The 19,005-nt window shown below is 38.1% G+C and overlaps 1 long non-coding RNA gene across 1 annotated transcript; it reads right to left on the bottom strand.

The window, feature by feature from the left end:
- Window positions 1-11,660: 11,660 nt before the first annotated feature.
- On the bottom strand, window positions 11,661-18,942 carry LOC113706487 (uncharacterized). The gene is made up of 3 exons (XR_003452029.2): window positions 18,555-18,942; window positions 18,361-18,470; window positions 11,661-11,959 (listed from the first exon to the last, which is right to left on the bottom strand). It is a non-coding gene; the product is annotated as an uncharacterized lncRNA (long non-coding RNA).
- Window positions 18,943-19,005: the final 63 nt, after the last annotated feature.

The raw sequence follows: 19,005 nt of genomic DNA, 5'->3' as shown, positions 1-19,005 counted from the left end.
CTTTAAACTTTCATTTCAAATCTTGGTTTTCAAAAGTTAAACCTCTCTTGATGCATTTTCTTTGTCATATAACTCCCTTGATTTATAGCACCTCTCTTCATACTTGAATTAGGGACTTCAACCCCTATTCTTATGGTCTCAATTTCTATGAGTTTGAACTCTAAAAAGGAAGCGTTTTGACTAGAGTAGTTCTTGGTGAATTGCGCTAGTTTTATACTTGAACCTTCAAACGTTAGCCTTGACTTTTGCTATGAAAATAAGTGGAGTTTTGGATTTGTTTGACTCCATTAGTTTAAAAAATATGAACGCTCTTTGTATTTTAAGGTTGGACGTGAGATTTGAAGTTTTGGAGAAATGAAAACCATTTACCCTTTTTTCTCGATTTTTATGCCGAAAGTGAAAATGGTACCTTCTTTTGGAAGTGAGATTTATTTACCACCACTTGAATCAAAAAATAACTTTCGAGCTCTCTTTGAGCATTATTCCAATGTTTTAGCTAGAAAAGTTTCTTTAACTTGACTCGAACTTGTGATTTTGAGAGTGGGTAGCGAGAAAATGTCTTTCTTATTAATCTTGGTCGAGCACCTAGGTAATTGTGATTATACATGTCTCAGGTGGTCACGAAGACGCCGAAGAGCTCGTCTGACTACTCATTTCACTCTTGTTTTAGCTCGTCTGACTACTCGTTTCACTGACGTGATTTAAATGTTATTTGTATAAGTGATATACATAATATGTGAACTTGTCGAGGTGAAGATGTACTTTATCCCTCTCGTCCTCTCTCTCTTCTAATTACATGATACTTGTTACATGAATATATATGACATATGCTTGTACATGAACCTGTTTAACTCGTGAGTTCTGAGTGGAAGTATGTACCACACCCTATTCGGATGGGATGTGCCTCTCATACTGACTCAGTGCTATAATCGGTTCTCTGAGCGGAAGTATGTACCACACCAATTCGAATGGGAGATGTCTCTCGTACCGATTCAGAAACATAAATAATTCTAAATTGATTGGAGCGATGTCCCATCGACCACTTATACTTTTGGGGGGCACCTCAACCCATTGGCTAATCTCGTAACTCAAGCCAGCAAGGGTTTGGTCAAAAAACTTGGTGAATCTTTGAAAATATTATAATTTGATCTTTTGAGATCTCGGTAGACATACTCAAATAGTATCGGCTCTTTATACGTATTTGGTTCCGGGTCCGAGTGGGTGTAAGTTGGATGGAGGAAGTAAGTGGAACACTACACTATTTGGATTGACGGAGGATCAAACCTCAATGGCTCAACTTGATCGGGGTCTGAAAATAGCTCTTGAGATCTCATGTATCCTTATTGTGTGTTAATTCCTACTTATGCACTCAAATAAAATGTCATGTTTAAAAGTTGTTTAAAGCATGTTATTTAATTTATTTTGGTAATTGCTTGCCTGTTTATTTTCTTGGCCTCACTGAGGGTTCGCTCATTCCATTAAGTTTGTTTTCCTTAACAGGCTTTAGAAGTGGATTGGTGGTTCTAGACTAGCGACCTGGTGGATGCTAGTATACCTTTTGTATGAACTTTTAATGGTTCTTTAAGTGTAATTTTTGTTATTGTTGGTGGGTAGATTGTAATCGTAACTTTTAGCTTTGAAGTTATGACTTGTATATTCGAAATACTTTTATTTAAGTCGATGGTTGTTTTGGTGGTTCTATATTAAGTTTGAATGAGTGCGTGAGTCCCGACGAGAGTTGGCCAGGCGTTCCACTGATATTGTAGGGTTCGCCCTAGGAAGAGGTGGGGCGTCACACGTAACCTCCTGGAGCTCAGGAAAACGGGCCAAGCAGGTCGATTTCCCATTAAAAGAACTCTGAAGGAGAACCATCTCCTGAGTTGGAGAGTGATGAACTGGTGCGTGCAATTGACATGACCTGTATTTCGCCACCAGTTCGACCAAATCTCGGAAGATGGTAGGCCAGTAGTACCAGAATAGCATTCCTTTTTTTGCCAGAACCCGCAGGACAACATGACTTCCGCAGATGTCCTCATGTATTTCGTGTAGGATGTAGTCCTCCTCCTCAGGCGTCACACTCCTCAGCCACGGACGTAGGTATGATTTTCTTTATAGTACTTCATTCGTGAGCGCATACCTTTATAACTTGAGGAGCATTTTCGAGCCTCTACCTTGTTTTAGGGGAGCTCTCCGTTAGTTAAGTACCGCACGATAGGGTCTATCCATGAGTTCACTACTTGGATCACTGTTGTGTCCAGCTGTTCATACGCCCGCCTTTTGACAACTTCTACCAATACTCTCTTGTTCAACATGCCAAACGAAGTGGAGGCCAACTTAGAAAGGGCGTCGGCTCTTTTATTCCGACTCCGAGGAACCTGTTCGAGCATGAACCACTGGAACAGACTTCTCAGTTCATGCGCCTTGGCGACGTATCTCTTTAGTGGCTCTTCTTTAACTGTAATTCCCTAAGACCTGGTTCAATATTTGCTGCGAGTCGCTGTAGTCCCTTATCGATTTAGCCCCCAATTTTTGAGTTACTTTCATCCTCTTAATCAGAGCCTCATATTCAGACTCATTATTGGAGGTTCTGAAGTCGAATCTCAAGGCGTAAGCCAACTCTTCCCCCATGGGACTAATTAGGAGGAGCCCGGCTCCGCACCATTCTTTGCTTAAAGCTCCGTCGACATACAACATCCAGGTTGGGATGGCCTGTTCGGCGGCCTCCTTGGCCTGTTCGGCCTCGGCCTATTGAGCACCAACCCGTCCTGTTGTCTGTTCGGCCCCTTGTAGTCCAAATGAGATACCTTCCGCTATAAAATCAGCCAGTGCCTGGGTCTTGATAGCCGTCCGGGGCTGGATATCAAGGTCATATTCAGACAGTTCTACAGCCCACTTGACCATCCTCCCTGACATGTTAGGTCTAAACAAGATATGCTTCAAAGGCTGGTCGATCACTACCACGATAGGGTGAGTCTGGAAGTATGACATACGATTCGTGCTGCGTGAACTAGCGTCAGGAGATATCATTCCACCAAGGAATACCTAATCTTAGCCCCTTGCAGAGCACGGCTGACGTAGTACACCGGCTTCTGGATTGTCTTCCTCCCGAACTAACACCACGCTGATTGCCTTTTCTCCTACAGTTAAGTAGATGAACAGAGTTTTGCCCTGACCGGGAGAAGTTAAGGTCGACAACTTGGCGATGTGAGTTTTCAGTTCGTCAAATACTTTTTGGCACTCAGAGGTCTACTCAAATTAGGGACCTCTTCTTAGGGCCTTAAAGAATAGGAAACCCCGAACTGCCGATTTCGATAGGAACCTATTCAAGGTTGCCATCCTACCAGCTAGTCGCTGCACTTTCTTGATATTTTTGGGAGGAGTCATATCCATGATGGCCTTTACTTTGTCAGGGTTGGCTCTTACTCCGTCTTTGAGTATCATGTATTTTAGGAATTTGCTCGACCTGACCCCGAAAGTGCATTTCTTAGGGTTCAACAGCATTTGCGATCTCCGAAGGACATCAAATATTTCTCTCAGGTCCGTGATGAACTGCTCTTGAATTCTGCTCTTCACCAGTATATCATCCAAGTAGACCTCCATATTTCGACCTATTTGATCCTTGAACAGCCTGTTCACCAACCTTTGATATGTTGCACCCGCGTTTTTTAGTCCGAATGGCATGGTGACATAGTAATAGGTACCGTACTCGGTGATGAATGAGATTTTCTTCTGATTTTCCTTATCCATGGCTATTTGGTGGTACCCTTTAAAGGCATCCAAGAAACAAAAGATCTCATATCTCATAGTTGAGTCTATGAGTAGGTCTATTCGGAAAAGAGGGTAGCAATCCTTTGGCCAAGCTTTATTTAAGTCGGTGAATTTCATACACATTCTCCAAGCCTTGTCATCCTTTTTGACCAGCATAGGGTTGGCCAGCTAGGTCGGGTAGTAGACATCTTTTATGATTTTTGCCTCTAACAGTTTGCCTACCTCTTTCTTGACGACCTCATTTCGCTCAGGCGCAAAGGTTCTCTTCTTTTGCCTCACGGCCGAACGCTAGGATCTACGTCCAACTTGTGAACTGCCAATTCGGGCGAAATCCAGGCATATCATCCGTACTCCAGGCGAAGATTTCTGCATATTCCACCAGAAGGGATTCTGACACCTTCTTGGTCAGTTTGCTCAAGCATGAGCCGGTTCTGACCACACGATCTGGTCGTTCTTTGCTGACCGGGTAAACCTTCATCCGTTTTTTTTCTCTGCTAGCTCCCAAGGCTCTAAGTAGGCCACTTGAGCTACCAGCTTCTTCTTGCCCTTGAGAGTTACGATGTTACATGCCCGAGCTATCTCTAGATCCCCTAGCACCTCAGCTACTCTCGCTGGCGTGGGAAATTTCATCCTAAGGTGCAGAGTTAAGCAGACAGCTCAGAGTGCGTTCAGGGTAGGCCGCCCCAGGATTATATTATACGGCGATGGTTTTTTCACTGCCGCGAAGTTCACCGGGACAGTTCAGATTTCGGTGATACTCCCACCATGACCATGAGAGTTATCATTCTCTCAGATTTTACCGGTGGACCTACGAAACCAATTAAGGGAGTTCAGATTGGGATGACCTGCTTATTTTCTAGTTGCAACTCTTTAAAAGTCTTGTAGTATAGCACGTCAATGGCACTCCCATTGTCGATGTATACCTTTTTCACTTTGTAGTTGCACATTATGACCTCTATCACGATGGCCTCATGGTTGTTAGAGGCGAGAGGAACTGCATCATCAAATCCATAGATGATTTCTTCGTACATCTTCAGCCGCTTGCTCGGATTCTCTCCACTAGGGAGTGGGCAGTTGTTCCGTCGAGCTGCATGATTGTCACCTCCAATAAGTCTTTCTGCTGTGGTGTTTATTACTCCGCCAAGTTTTAGGTATCCTGTTCGGGAGTTTGGTCCTTGCGACCCTGGGGTCGGTCTCGAGAGTAGTTCATACCTTCTCGTTTATACTCCCTTCGTTTCTATTAAGTTCGTCCGTTCCGTATGAACTGTTTCAGGTGTCCTCATTTGATCAGTTCTTCAATGTCTTTCTTGAGGTCCCGACAGTTCTCGGTATCATGTCCTATGTCCCGATGATAAGCACAGTACAAGTTTTGATCCCTTCTACTTTTATTACTGACCAACTTTCTGGGAGTTCATGAGAAACCTTCCTGCTCCATCACGGCGAGAACCTGAGCCTTAGGTGTTGTGAGGGGAGTCCATCCCCTCTCTCCTTCAAAGGCCCTGCTCCTTGGCAGACGATCCAGCGTATTCTTTCGCGGCTGACCAGGTAGCGCATCCCCCTGATCCGTGTTTTTTCTTCGCCTTTCGTCCCTCAGTCTTTCCTGCGCTCTCTTCAAGCGATTGGCTTCCTCTGCATTAGCTTTCTCTTGAGCTCGGTCCAGCTTTTCCAAAACTAACTTGGGAGGTTTTTCAATGAACTCGGTGTATAGTTTTTGCACACGCAATCAATTGATGAAGGCGGCCATGACAACTTTGTCGTCTCGATTTCGGACCTGGAGAGACTCGTTGTTGAACCGCACCATGTATTCACGCAATGACTCCTCAGGCCTTTGCTGAACGATTATCAGGTGAGCAGTGTTCTTAGAGAAGACTCTTGACGAAACGAACTGAATTGCGAACAGGTGCGCGAGCTGACTAAAGGATCGGATTGACCTAGGAGGCAACCCTTGGAACCATTGGCGCGTCTTTCCTTCCAAGAACATGGGGAAGGTTTTACGTCTGACCTCGTCGGCAGCCGTTTGTAAGCGCATATGGGTTAGAAACACGAATAGATGATCTTCCAGATCCGTAGTCGCGTCGTAGGATTTCATAGTAGGGATTTTGAACTTAGCAGGCAGAGGGTAGTTCTCGATGTCCGGTATGAAGGGAGAGGAGGAATACTTGTCCGTCTCCAAATCTAATAACAGATCCAATTCATCCCGTATCGGGCACTCCTCTCTCCTCGATGAGTACTCCCTTCGAGGAATTCCCTGAAAGGACTCAAGGTGACCTGTTCAAGAGTTCCCATGGGAGGGCTCCAGAACTTCTATCTGTTCACGCGAGGACTCCTTCCATGCCCGCTTTTGTCGAGGGCCGAGGCTTCCCGTTTGAGATTCTGACGGCTCCAATCTTCCCACCTTCTTGCCCCTAGGCTCCGGGTCTTGCAGGTCTTCAGTCCGACCCTTCAAGTAGTTCACAATAGCCTCGAAAGTAGGTAAATTTTTTGCCACCATTTGCACCAGTTGTTCAGGCAGGATCCACGAGAGCTTTGTCCTCTCGTCACCAAGGGTTGGTCCATGATGGGAATTTTGGGGGTTGTTTCGCTCATTCCCCTTGAATTCATCAGCGTTTCTTTGAGATCTAGTCCTCGGTATATTTCGCAAGGGAGAAATTGCGTTTTCCACAGACAGTGCCAATTGATGCGACGGCTGAAAGCACGATTCGAACTGAGTAGCAGCGGGCTGAGCGAACTGAGGAGGAACGAACTGGTACCAGCGAGGTGATCAAACTGACCTGCATGGGGATGAACAGCGAGACTAGTTCCCTGTTGTGACTCCGACAATTAAGTCAGTATAGCTAAGAGTGGAGCAACAGTATTGATTACTGTAGATGGTATACCTTGTGTTTGTCTTGTTGTGCTATACTTATAGGGCTCTTGGCAATAGTTTCCTTATAGGATTATGAGCCTTACCAGAGAGGGATTCCTCTGAGGGCTCCGTCTGCATGCTCCGAAAGGATCAGGAGTCGCGGCCCACTAGGCCCATTCCGCTGGGAAGTGGTGGCTTTGCCCGAACTGGCCTTTCCTAAGGCCCGAGCTAACTCACGCGAATTGATATGTCGCTTGTCCGAACTGACATGTGGCCATGGCGGTTTGGCCCCACTACAGAATGTAACCTTCCTTTTTTACCTCTCTATCCACGAGAAAATTTTGTATCGTTGATGACTCAACCCAAAAGAGATTATATTGGCTAGAATATTATAGTTAAGGGACCGAATTAGTCCCAATTAAACTTTAGGGACTTGCAGTTTTTGTTAAATAGTTTACAGACCATTCTGGTCTTTTGCTCTTCTTTCAAATCCAGAATTGTGTTCTCGGTAGTCATGGCTCACATGATCCAACACAAATTGGTTGTCTTTTTACATATGCTTAGTAGTAGTAATCTGCTGGCACAATTAAGAATTAATTTTCATTATTTTAACACATTGTTTACATATTACTTTCTTTGACTGATCAAAATCCACACCAAGAATTATGAACCGATGCACAAGTATTTCCTTTGGGTGTTTCTGTGCTTTTTCTTTTTCGGTCATGACCTTAAGTTATCATCTTTTGATTGCTAGGGCACTAGCAAGTTATATAGGTGATATATGACTTAATTGTATTATTTATTTTGTCAATTTTTGTGCCATGCCTGTGGATGCTTGGTGTTATGGCCCTGAATGAGGAAGAACATATTAAATGATTAGGTTTCTTGTGACATCTCAGTAGCATGTTTAATTCTTGGTCTTTTGTCCAATGTAATATAGGAGCATATGATTTTGCTAAAGTACTCCAATCCCATGGTTGTAACTTCTTGGTGTGTGCCTCAATGTTGAATTCTACAATTGTTGAGGTTTACTACAAGTTTTAATTTGAAGTCATTTAGAACTGGATGAAATTTTCAAGTTATAAAAGCAAACGAAAAAAAACTAAGTCATAATTTGCTTTGCAGTTTAATCAAATTTTTTCTGCGTTTTAAATAATTGACATGTTGACAATGAAGTAGCGCAGCCTAACTCGTAAGACGCTTCAACAGTAACTAATAGGTCACAGGTTTGAGTCATCAAGGGCCATGAGTGGGAAGCCCCTGTTGATCCTCTTGAATACAAAAAAAAAATTAAATAAAAAGATAATTGGAATGTCTTGATGCGGGAGAATTGCAATTTTAGTTCCTAATGTTTGGCATGTGTGTCAAATTGATTCTTAATGTTTCGGCCAAACAAATCTAGTCTCCAAAATTTGTAATTTTAGGTAAATTTAACACACTTAGAAAAAATGGAACAATGAATAATGGTCAATATGAAATTATCATTAGTCAACAACTTTGATATTGCACTTTTGATCCATAATATTTTGATTTTAAATAATTATATTTCCTTTATTTTTAAATAGTGATATTAAGGGTTTTAGCATAAATTGAGATGCAAATTAGAATGAAATAGCATTAAATGGGTAATAGTAATTCCAATTAAACTTCTTTTTCTTCTTTTTATTTTATTTCGTTATTTATGCTAATAATATATCATTTTTATTATTTTGCATAATCAGTCCCAAATAATTAATTGACAATGAGTTTTATTATTTTTATTCTAATAATAATTTAAAAGATTAATTAAATATGCCTTTAAAATATGAGGAATATATATTTTTTGTAAATTAATTTGATCTTTTTTGGCATTTTAATAGGTTATTAATTGAATTTGAATGGAGTTGGTATTTCATACATATATTATGAATCTCTAAATGATTATCAAAATACATAGATATCAAAATAAATGCATTAAGACTGCAATATTAGAACGTTAGTTTTCAATTGGTAGGAAAGAAAACAAAATAAAAGATTTTTTTAAAGAATTCCTAAACTACTTCACATTGATACTTACCTTCACTAGTTTTATAAGTACAATTGCTAACTACAAGAATTTGAAGCCTACATACACAAGATATACAACAAATTTTGTAGTAGTAATTATAATAAACTTGGATTATAAAATTTGCATTCTCCTTTTCTTTTTCTACTTTATGTTTTATTTATTATTGGTATATTATCATCCATTTATAACTTATTTAATAAAGATATGCTATCTAAGTTATGATTATGTTGTGCCAATATAAAGTGTTTTAATTAATAGTGAGAAACAGTAATATACACATATCATATCAAATTTGAGACTATGTAAAAGAAAAGAAACATATGATATATTATTAGTGTGAATAAATGACATAAACATTAAAAAAGGAGAAAAAGAAGTTTAACTACAATTCTTATTGCTCATTTAATATTATTTCATTCTAATTTTCATCTCAATTCATGCTAAAAATTAGAAAAATATAATGATTCAAAATCAAAACATTGAGGATCAAAAGTATAAAGTCAAAGTTGTTGATCAACGGTAATTTGATATTTACCATTAGTCATTGTTCCATTTTCATTAATTGTCCTAAATCTCCATAAAATCATAAATTTTGGGCGCTAGATTTGTTTTGGCCAAAATATTGGAAACCAATTTGGCACGCAAACCAAACATTAGAGACCAAAACTGCAATTCTTCCCGATGTATATGCACATGGTAATAAGACATAAAGTTTGTGGAAGTCAACTTAGGAATATTTATGAAGAATTCAAGTGCTCAATTAGATCGGATATTTAATGATATTTTAGTTTGACAAGAAAAATGCCTAGATTCCATGTCATCCATGTCCAGTATAAAATAAATAAATAAATAAAATGCCTTTAACTAGTTTGTCATCTAGGAAGGGTACTTAGAGGTTTTTAGTTTGAATCTTGTACCTGACAGTTGAGAGTAGGAATGATATAGAGGAGGATAAAAGGGTTGAAGAAACATAAACTTAAGTCCATTTACGTTACTTTAAAGTGCCTAGATTCCTCGAGTCTTAAATCATAAATAAATACTGTCATATCTTTATTTTTTAATAAAGTGAGAATAGTTCATAAATGTTTAGTATTTCATTTAATTTTCAAATAATTGGAAGAGGCCAGAGTTAGTAAACTTTTATTTCTACCCTCTATATATGGCAAGATTCACTCCTACATCCTAGCTGATTGACAAATAGAGCATTTAATCTCATAATTTGTAATTTTGTATGCTGTTGTCGTACTGTATATCAGGCTAACATATGTATTTTATTGTGTAAAAATTTATTTTCATCTTTTGTTATGGTAATGAGAATAATATGAAACTTGGCGTCCAAAATCAAAAGAATAATATGAAACTTGGTATTCATTAATTTGGATAGAGAAAATTCCTAATACCTTCATAGTTTATTTTGGATAAATAAGAAAGATTTATTAATGAGACTATTAGAAATCGCCCAGCACAATGTTTGACAAAATCAGGAGGAGAGGTCGATAAAGTAACAAGAATTTGCAGATTTTACGTAAGAAGCCCAATACCTTCATAGTTCATTTGGTGAAATTGAAATATTAGAGAGGCAATTTGCGAGATTACAACGACATAGTACACGAAGAGCAAAGTAAAACCAATCATAGTTTCCTTTCTCTCTTTCGAGTGAACATGGCCCGTGAACTAGAATTCAAGAACTGCGTCAATCCAGCACTAATTTAAAAAGCCGGGCAATAGCCAAGCAGTCCTAGACTGCTTAAAACATTTGGAGTCCAGTTTTGACTTCAGAAGGCCCATCTATGTATACCGAAGCCGGAGGAATCCCCTAGGCACACGTGTCAAGGCCAAGTTGCCCTGTTCGAACTCCATTCCCGAACTGAACTGAGGTAACAACTATCTTGGTGTGGGATAACTTTTTTTGGTATAAGATCAAAACTTAAGTTCAAGGAGGACTTTACTTTTAGTGACCTAGCAGGACTTATGCTCTCGAATGGAATAACTACTAGGAGTAAGAGGATAGCTCTGAGTACCTTCATAACTTATCATGAGAAATCGTATAAATAATGGCGGATTGATTCAAGAAAAGACACAACATATAATATACTTATTGTACTCTGTATTCCCGCTGACTGACTTAACCGTCGGAGTCATAAAGGTGAGATAATCCCATTGTTCGACTCATTGCAGATCAAATCGGTTATACTCGCCCAAAATTCTGCTCAGGTCATGCTCCTTGGCAGACTCTTCATATACATTACTTTGAACTTTCATTGGTTTTGACTTACCAGGAAAACAAGAAAAAAAAAAAAAAACACACACACACACACACACACAACAGAAAAGAAACTAAAAACGTCCTAACAATCTAGCAAGTTAACAAAGCAAATAATCATTGGAGTTAACTCACTAGCCAGAGATGGGTTCTTAGAATTTTTTTTCACTATCAAGTTCAAGTTTCGAATTCCATATTTGACAGTTGAGGTAATAGTTAAAGGAGAGAAGAAGTAAAAAGGTTTAAAAAAAAAAAAAAAGGAAAGGAAACAGTTAAACGGAGCAAACTAGAAAGGTGAAACTCGTAAAAAGGGTGAAATTTTGTAAATTTCAACTTGTAAAAAAAGGGTCAAATTGACACTCCCAAAACATGCAAATGTAATTATTATTTGCTGTGTATGAAAGCGATTCCACCCAAACGTGTTTCAATTCACAAACATGGCATGTAGGATTAAGAGCATATTGACTAATTAACCCTAAAACAGGACAAATTTTGATCGCAAAAGAAACACCTAATTTCGTTGTGGCTAAACCAACACGCATTAAGTAACAATAACTTTATTAACTTCAATCAGGCCGACAAATTATAAAAATGTCATTACACAGCCAATTTTCTCATGCAACTTTACAAAGATTATGTAAACAACCTCTTGCCATCCATAAACAGGAGTCGTGGGCAAGAATCCATAACAAATTATTGCAATTCAAATGCAAACTAGATTGAAGGCTATCAAAACATGGCAGCTAAAAGATATCCAAGTTGTAACTTCAGTTGTTCATCGAACTTTAAACTTTGTTACAAGTGTAACCCCAATATTAGCAGTGATTTTACACGCAATACATTTATCAGGGGATGACAGGACAAACAATAGCTATCAACACATACCAGATACTCGACAAGTGCTCACTGATTCATCCAGCTGGAATGGAATTTCCAACAAATTAGAATGGCAAACCTAGGTAAACACTTGAAAAAGAAACTAACAGCTGCTATAGACTGCCACATCTGATGAACTCATTAGCAATTGAAAGAACCCCTGAAAAATCAACAAAAACCTGTTATTTCGGTTCCAGCTGAACAAGCAAAGAAACAGTTAATTTACACAAAAAAGAAAAGGAAAAGGAAACAAGAGAGCACAAGACATTCAAGAAAAAGACAATGGCAGTTAACAATAATGCATGACATGAATAAACATTTAAAAGAAAAACTGAAAAATGACGAGCATCGTAATATGCTGTATGTAGACGAGGGGGCAGTCCCTTCCATCTCTGTCTCACTCCCTTGATCTCCCCACTCTTCTACAGTATTTGCATTAACCTCAATAGGAGAGTAAAACAGGCATCTAAGCTCCTTCACTACCCAAAATGAAGGAAAACCCTAATGGGGCGTGCACCGTACATTCTATGGTAGTACTTCTCCGTTTGGATTAGCTGTTTTTGGAGATATTTTTGAAAAATTTTACTATAACTGAGTTTTTAAAGTACATTTTGGGATATTTTTAGAATATATTTTGGGACATTTAAGAGTAGCAGAGTTTTTAGAATATATTTTGGGATATTTTTTAAACATTAAAAAAATTTAGACTACTTTTTAAAAATTTTTATAGCATTTGAAAAACTGATGAATCCAAACAGAGGAGCAAAGACAAATGGTGCACCCAGAATTCTTGAAGAACTCACAGTAAATAGTCATTCTACTTGTGACAAAAAACAGGAAACCAACGGAAAGAAGCCATCCTGAATTGCTATATCATTTAGAATAGACAAGAACCCACTCCAGTCATGCAACAGTCTTGCAATGCAATTAGTGATAGTTAACAATATTGATTAGAAAAAGGGACTGCTTCAAGTTAGCTACTAATCATAATTTAAGACAGATATTCAGCTATGTTCTTGCACTGCCATACCGAGCTTTACCTAAATAGACTAAATGGCTTCATGCCAAAACTAAAAACAAGAATGCAAAGCAAGGATGAGGAATGGCAGGTCTCATCATATTCTCTGCTCTTTGTACATTTTCATCTATTTATGGAAAACAACTTGCTCTAGATTGCAGTTTATTGAAAAGATACAACAAAAGGTTGTTAAATGGACAAAACCCTAAAAACTTGGATGACGAATAGCATAACTACATCCTGACTCTGTTGTCATATAATTGAGTCTACTTGGAGTTTTGGCCACCCCCACGCCCGCCCACCAGGGGCGGGGGGTGTTGCTGGGGTGTTAGGGAAGAAAACGAAAAGAATCACCTTGCGTAGAAAAGAATACAAAGCAAATGAAAGTGTGTAAAGACCAAGAAACTATCACAGAAAAGAGGAAAGTATAGGAAAGATCTCAAACGTCATGTTCACTAGGGTCCTGAAACTTAGATATTTGTAACTATATGTCTTACTCCAAGGGTATCTTTCACAATGTCTACACAAGTGCACTATTACCACCCTTGTACACGGAAAACATTGGTTACCAACTAGGTAAATCGACAAGCTTTAGCCCAAGAAGCATGCGACAGAAGCAAGCCAACTGCAATTGGCATGCATAACACACCAACGTAATCATCAATATTCAATCATTAGGAAACCCACGATCTAAAATCTTGACAACTGATCATAATCACTTCAAAATTCAAATTTCCATACTCTTTTACTAATTCCAATCATCTCAACTCTTAACTGTATATTTTGTCACGTTCATAAAAGTTTTCCTTGATTGTGAATGGTTATTACTTGTGGAAGGTGGCACAAATATTGCACCATAGTCCTGCTGTAAACAGCCTGTCTTTAAATTTTCCAGTAGCCAACTAAAAGGTTGGAATACAAACCTGAAAGTACTTGATCACAATCAATCATAATGAACCTAATTTTATAAGCCTGGGTCAGAAAACGGCCCAGTGGCCATATTTGCTTTCAAAAACAAGTTCTTCAGCAATTTCACTAAGCCGCCTTCAGCAGCAAGTTGAAGTAGAATATCAAGTGCTTCTGGCCTCTAAGTCAGATGTCTAACTTAAAAATGCCAAATAGGGCTGACAGCCATATATTGTTTTGGATTTCAGGTCCCCTTTTATCTTATATGATTTTTCCAAGTCCTGTTCTGCAGCAAGCTAAGTAAGAGTGTTTCTGGTCTCCTAGTCAGATTTCTCAGAGAAAACAGCTATACGGTAGCTCTGTTAGTGAGGCTCATGTATTTAAACATATTTATTAGCAATGATCTCAGTCCACTCATAAGGGTGACACCTAAGATCTCTTATTTTCTCGTCTCTAGCTTCTTACAGCATTTATGCCCATAAATGCCCTATACACATAAAAATTAAGCAAACAACCATAAAGTTTCTCAAACCACCAAATATATCACAACCATGTTGAAGTATTCAAACCTAGCACCTTTGCCTGCTAAAAATAACATTTCCCTTCCTTCAAGCTTCAAAGTCATAGAAAACACTAGAGACTGCTGCAGTAACAATTTATACCATGAGCAAAGCTGCAATGGTACACAACATTTGGCCTCCAAGTGTCCAGTGCATTAAGTTATCCTTGGAAATCATGTCTCGCATTTATACATGGCTATTTGGCAAGAAACCAACCATTAATTGGGAACCATTTTAGAGGCAAAGGGTGTTTTGCAAATTTCAGAGCCTTGTAATACAGCTGTGTTCATACAAGGTTGATGTCAGACGTAACGACTTATACTAGACTCAAGCTTCCTCAAAACCATTCCACTAATCCATTAAAGTATACACCTATCCATAAGGAATAAGCTAGTCTTGGAAGCCAATATTACTTATGAACTAATGAAAGACTGAATCCGGCTTTACTTTAGAGGCAGCAGCCATATTTGACTTGAAGACCAAAAGCTTGACTTTGGTAAAATCCAATGACATCATCCTAGCTCAACAAAAGAATTGCTCCACAAGCATAGTTTGTGACCTATTTCAACACATGTTGAAATTACCAAAACAACATTTGCCTACAAAATAGGTCGAAATCAACTCCAGGTTGGAGTCATCCAACTTTCCCTTCCGGTTCTGATATTTCCCATATCTTCAACTATAGTCATTTACATGATTTCTCCCCAACTTGGTACTACTTATAAAGATAAAATGTTGCTAGAAATCATCAGTCATCCAGGTAACGATTTGATAATGGCCAGCTTTCATGTTTTAACAAATATTTCTAGGTGGCTGATTAATAGCTCTCTTTGGTGAACAAATACCTCCTTTTTAAAACCCCACCTTTTGTTCCTTCATTAATTTCTAGTTCCATGTACCGTTTATGACAATAAAGTTGTGTTCTACAGATGTTCAGCAATGTGGCATCCAACCAGTTGGCAAACAGCAATATTGGATAACTGCCTTCAAGCCTAACATTGTTTCTGCTGACATGGAATATTCCTTGAGCTTTTGAAGCCCTAAAGAGTAGCCTTGTTTTGATTTTTATGTTGAAAGATCCCGCTTCCTCAAAATGTGTAGCATAATGTCAGAAAGGCCATCCTTGCTCAAACTTCTTAAAGTCAGTTTTGAGACAAAAACTAGCCTGTGTTATTGACTTACTGAGAATAATCAATAAGCCATCAAATTAGCACCATAACTACAAAAGCACAGTTTACATTAGAGTCATAGCATTCATTCAATTATCAGAGGCACATTAAGGTGCAGACTTCGGCTAAAAGCACAACAGGGTGCACGTCAAGCACTCTGTCATGAATGAGCACAAATACAGTGGTCCAAATGCTTCTGCAGTGCAAGATCAGGTGCACATTAGTATCCTACTTTTTTCCCCTTAACTATGTGATCTCTCTCTCTGTGTCTACCATTTCTATGTTCACCTCATAACCCTTCACTACAGCTAACTTAAATGATAAGCAAGGGTACCAAAACTCCTGCACAATACAGCACGAATTGTTTGCCCCACCTCTCTTCCATTCCTGGTTTTTAATAAGACATTCTCCCTCTCAACATTGCAAATGGACACTTAGCTCACTCTGGGGAGTATAAATCAATATGGCCTTTTCTCTACATATAATTGCAATTCTGCTGACCCAAATCTGTCAGATCTGCTCAGTTCATTTATACTTGTGCAAGATCAAGAAGAAAGTGTTTAAGAGACAGAGAGAAGAGTGGAATATTAATCAGAGTAAGACAAAACTCCGTAGAAGTTATGTACCAAAAAACAAAATTCTTGGTAAGTGGTTGATGAAGAAGAATGGTGAGAAACCATTTCCCTGACACTTTATTGGATTTTCTTGTACCACAACAATTCAATATTGATGCCGACCAACAAATGGAAAGAGACTGAGATGGAACGTTGGACTCTTCCATCCATCAAAAAATAAACTTATAGTTATAAACAGAATTATAATTACCCAACACCTCATTAGATAATCGTCTAATGCACTTCATGGATAATAGCATATACCTTATAGAAGGGCTAGTACTTCTCACGAATTTTATAGACTCTGCACATTGCTTACATGGAGGATTCAACAGTTAATTAGAGTAAAGAAATTGAAAAAAAAAATCTCATTTTCCAAACTTTCTTCTGCACCTTTACATGCTTAAGTTTAAAGAGATGAAACTCAAATTAGGTGAACAAAACTATACCCATTAAGAAAGTAAGAATCACAAGTAGACCACTTTGACTTTGACTATCAGATAAGGGAAACACCACCACCCCCATGGTTGCTGAGAATGATCAGAATTTCCCAAAAACAGGAACCACATTTAGTTCTATCAATGTGTTTTTTCTTAAAGACAGGGATACACCCTTAAACACCACCTTCTTCCTCCCTCTTCTTCCCAAACCAACTCTGCCACCAGAATATACCCAAAGATCCACTACCACACACAACCCCATAATGCACAGGGCAACCACATGTAGACACTTATACCTCTCATCACAGACATACATCTAAAACCACTTGCAAGGAGAAACAATTGCATGCACAAATATATATTTTGAGAACTAAAAATGGATAAGGCCATAAACACGTGGCATAGCTTGATGCTTGAAAAGATCCAAAATCACCAGATTCATGTTCGCTTCAAGGTATCAATTATTAATTTCAGCCTATTCCCAAGATCAAAACAATAGCTCTCAGTTAATGAACCTAGTCCAGTAGATACACCTCGTATACTAATTTGATAGTTCCCATGTCAATGTATATGTAAACATTACAAACCTCCCTAATCTTATAGGAAAAGGAAACTATTTCTCTCTTTTGAGTCCTCTCTCTAGATCAATGCAGAACATCTCCAGCAGAGCCATCTTTATCTCTATGTCCATTTCTTTCCTTCCCAGTGTCCATGGTAGCACCGAGCTGATGATCCTGCTCACTTTCTATATTCCCTTTTCTATGTCATATTGCCTTCTCTACGATTGGTAAAAACAAAATAATAGCTTTCTTCTCCAATGTCCCTCAAATTTGCTAATCGTATCATTATTAAGTGGGAAAAATTTAAATTGTGTAATCAAATCATTAAAACTAATTGCATTTATACCTTTTCTGTCACAGAAAATTTCAAAATTGAAGCCTACTGATGAACATTCACCAACTAACATAGATTGCTTGTCTTATGTTATGTGCTTTCTGAACTTAGAAATGGTTGTCATGTAGCCACAGATGTACTCAATTAGTTTTTAGCAGCTCAATTAAAGCCAGAACTCAAAACACGACCATGATATCAACTATGAAAGTGAGCATTTGCGCCCAGATTTCAATTATCATGTGATATACATTCTTTTCTCAAGCGCTTTTGTACGCCAATAGTCATTCAAAACCAACTTGTACACAAACATTACAAAAGAATTCAAGCAAATTAAACTATAAAGGAACAAAAAAGACAAATCAACTTTGCCTAAATACCAAGACAAGCTTAATAAAGTTGATTTTTTGGAATTTAGAACAGGAAGCACCTTTCCGGTGGTAACGAGTTAACAAATTCAGTAACGAAAAACTTAAAAATTCGTTTCATATGTTTAAAGCTAATGTGCAAAGTCCCTATATTATGAGTTTAAAGATCTCCGAAGTAGTCATTATTTAAGTAATACAACACCCCAAAACAGTGCAAATTTTATTAAAAGCTACATAAACATCAACAGTCAAAAAAAGCAAAAATATAATTTGAATCACCGAAATTAAAATTAATTGTTCTACAATTTAATTAATTTTCTCAACTACAAATACAACCCTAAAGATTGTGAACTTCACCTACGCTCTAGAAAATATCCACTACATTTTCCTCAAATTTTCCATATTTTTTCCTTTCTCCTTCACAAAATTTAGATCCAAATGGAGCCTCACTAGTAAAAATAAAGAACCAAATTTGCTGAAATTAATGGAGCATAAATCGAAGTAACTGTACTCCAATTCAAACCAAAAATATGCAAAGATGGAGCATATAATCAAAGTAAACTACAGTCCAAAAGTTACAGAGTGCTCTTTTTACCTCTAGTTGATGAACTTCTATGAAGCAACTCATTTTGTATTTTTGTATCCCTAATGTTTTTTGGTCCTCTGCGGCAGTTTCTCTGTTGCCAGCCTATAAATCCAATAAACCTAGAACACCCAAAAAAAAAATCTTGGGTTTTAAACAAATTTTTGGAGAACGGAAATATAATTGAAAAGAACTGAAATTATTACCAAAGCGAGGACATGGGCTGCTATGAGAATGACAACCAAAAGGGGTACGGCTTCGAGTATCCATGGTCGAGAAGAAATTTGTTCCTGTTTCGCCATTTTTTTCCTTTTTTTTGTTCTACATACAGAAACTTTTGTATTAAATGTTCTTCTTCCTTTTTCTCCCCTTCTGTGAAGGGGGGTTTTCAGAGCGAACTGGTGCGAATGACTTTAGTTGGTAAATAGATTAGAGAAAAACTAAAACCCCATTTTGGGATTTTAAGCCGCTTTTTTCTTTCTTCAAAATTTAGGCAGTGTTTGAGATGAAGTAACATATAGGAAAGAAAGGAAAGTAGAGAAAATTATTTCCATCTATCTTGGTTGGAATACAAAAGGGGAAAAAAATGAAATAGTGAGTATGTTGTTTTGAATGGGAAAGGAAAAGAATGAAAAGCAAAAGTTAAGTTAGACGTTA

Source organism: Coffea arabica, chromosome 8c, assembly GCF_036785885.1.
Source record: "Coffea arabica cultivar ET-39 chromosome 8c, Coffea Arabica ET-39 HiFi, whole genome shotgun sequence".
Taxonomy (NCBI): domain Eukaryota; kingdom Viridiplantae; phylum Streptophyta; class Magnoliopsida; order Gentianales; family Rubiaceae; genus Coffea; species Coffea arabica.
This window is presented reverse-complemented; position numbering and strand designations above follow the sequence as displayed.